Source organism: Oryzias melastigma, linkage group LG4 (assembly GCF_002922805.2).
Source record: "Oryzias melastigma strain HK-1 linkage group LG4, ASM292280v2, whole genome shotgun sequence".
NCBI classification, from domain to species: Eukaryota; Metazoa; Chordata; class Actinopteri; order Beloniformes; family Adrianichthyidae; genus Oryzias; species Oryzias melastigma.
Genome location: NC_050515.1, coordinates 13,477,945 through 13,480,929, shown reverse-complemented (window position 1 = coordinate 13,480,929; position 2,985 = coordinate 13,477,945).

Here is a 2,985-nt window from a genome sequence, read left to right as displayed (position 1 = left end):
AAGCAAATTATAAGCATCTTACTAATGCTTATTAATATCTTATTAATACTTAACAAGCACACCTTAATATAAAGCGTTACCGAAGGTTCTTTTTAGTTTGCAGAGCCAAAAGAGACACTTTTCTAAAAAGAGTTTTCTTTTCATCATCTCTCTGTGAGCAGTGGCATAGACCACATACTGTATGTTTTAACTTTGTGTTGTTTTTCACACTGCTGGCAGATTTCTACTGAAGTCAGGTTATGTCTTGATCATTTGCATACTCTGCACGAAGTCAGTGATTTAAAAATAATGTTAACTGAAAAACAAGATCTTGTTGATGCTAACTGTTTTCTCCTTTAGAATTTGTGAGTGAAAAAACGAACGTAACGAGTAATGAATTACTTCTTTAATAAGTAATGTGTAAAGTAATTTCATTACAATTTAATCCGGAAACTATAGTAGTACAATTCCCTATTTAAAGTAATTTACTCAACACTGTCAATAATAGTAATTGAAAACGAAAAGGAAAAAACAAATTAAAAAAATAAAAAAAACAGCTAAATAGTATTTATTATTTGTACATGAATTTTGGCCTTGTGGTAGAGTGTCCACTCTACCAAAGACTCTAAAAGTGGGGTACTCCACCTCCCTGCTTGACATTCAGCATTAAGGGGTTAAATTTGGGGTTAAACCACCAAATGGTTCCCGAGTGCAGCTGTGTCTGCAGCGAACCACTCCCCCGGGAAACGGGTCAAATGGAAAGAACAAATCCCCTCTCCCCGTGTGTCTACTATAGGAATTTAATGTTTTTGTGTAAAAAAAAATTATATTTACTCTTTTTACCCAGACAGAGATATGCATTTATAGTCACACAGCAATAATTCAGTAAATGAAGTCCTTCTCATTTGCGCCCTAAAACTAAGATTAAACAACTAGTTAATAAAAAGAGGCAAAATTTAATATCTAGGTTCAAAAATAGAAAAAGAAATGTCAACAAAAGAAAGATTGAGTCACATGCTCATCTTTTTAGTGCCAAACTTAACGTTTTTCTTTCCTCAATGGGGACGGAAAATGAAGAAAATTCAGTGACTGCATCCAGTCGAGCTTGTGATGTTTTATGAGTCCACTCCTTCAAGCAAAATTGAAAGCAGAATGAACAAGGCTCAAACTTAACGGTTCCATTATGTTTTTTTGTTTTTTTTATGAGAGATAGCACACACAGTCCAAGCGTGTTGTTACGTCATTGTGGCAGGACTCAGGACTTTTCAAATTACATTTCAAATTTGTGCATATTTACTGTATATAGTTAACAATCACATTTGTTCCAATAATGTGCACAATTGTGCAAAAAGTGGGTAAAACATAAACAATTTTTTTTTGTTTTGCTAATGATTTTTCTACTTTCAAATATTGTCATCAACCCTTATAAACCAAAGTATGAACAGTTTTTCTTTTTTTATTAAGCCCTATAATATTCTAGACCAATTCAATTTTCTAAACCTGAAAACTAATGTTAAGTAACATCAGTCAATAAATCCAAAAAACAAACAAAACCTTTTTAGATCATGCAAAAGATTCTGTTTGCCTTTAACTTGGCAATACACATCTCTATAAACATGTATTCCTTACCTCTATCTTTGTTGAAAGGTGAAAGCAAATGAGCAGAAAATATGGATATGTGCTATAAATGCTCCACCTACTTCATCAAAAGCGAAAGCATACATTTAAATTTAGCCTGAAACAAAGAGATTTGATTGTCATTTCCTAGAATTTAAGCAAGCAGCTTGGAGCGAACAAAATCTTTGTGGGAATTTCCAATTTACATTTGTGCACTTTTTATGAAAAACAAATGTATTGTCTTGAGACACTGAAAAAGAATGAAATAAAATTTGCAAAAGTAACATAAAAATGCAAAACAGCAAAACGGAGATTAAATGGTTAGATATGAAAAATAGGAAAAGTAAAGCATTTACAGTTACCAGGTTACTGATTTTTCAAGGCTAATAGCCTGATGCTACAGTGTAAATCAACAAGAGATGTTGGGACAGTCTTTTATTAGAACACATTAGGAATAGACATTTAAATTCTGTAACTTTACTGGTTTTATACCATGAAATGAAGCTTGCGGGAATCCGCCCATTGGACAATCCCGCCAAGCACCCAGACCAGGGCGCGCAAGCTTGTCGCAGCGTTCCCCCATGCCAGGGAGCGGAAAGGTACAGGCAGCCCAGAACAATCAATGGGCCCTAAGGGGGTTGCCCTGTCCCCATGGCCCAGAGCCAGAGAGGGAGTGAACCCAGCCCCCAGGTGCAGGTGAGCTGCCCCACTCGACGCAGACGGACCCCATCCCAATACGGGGACCCACACCAGCCCCTCAGCACCAGCAAAGGGACCACTCCCCAAACCGAGCCGAGCCAGATACTAATCCTCCTTCTATATTGATGGCGCTCATGTCACCAAGCACACAAAGTGACGGTGAAGCTGTGATAGGAACATCAAGCCACACCGATAGATCAGCACCCTGTTGCCAGAGAGCCTGGACAGGTGTGCAGAACCACAGTGCATGCATGTAACTGTCAGGTAAGTTACTATTGCAATGCTCACAAATGTCTGAGCTTCTGAGACCCATCTTGAACATCCTCTGACCAGTATAATAAATTCTATGAAGAGTTTTGAATTGGATTAGTTTTAAGTTTGGACTTTTAGTCAGTTTAAAAGTGACTACACAAATTTCTGACCAGAAGAACTGATCTGTGCTGCTACTCAGGTCTGCATCCCATTTTGTTACTGTAGTTGAAATGTTATTATCTAGGTTGCATAAGAGTTTGTATATTTTGGAGAGAATCTTATTTATTAAAAAATTAAACAAAGAGAAGAAAGCTCTGGTGATTTTAAGCAATTATCATTGTGTTTAAATTTCTTAGTAATTATAGATTTCAGTTGCTTATATTCCAAGAAGGGATTTATTTAATGTTTTTTTTCTTGTAGTTCCTGGGGTGTTATAAA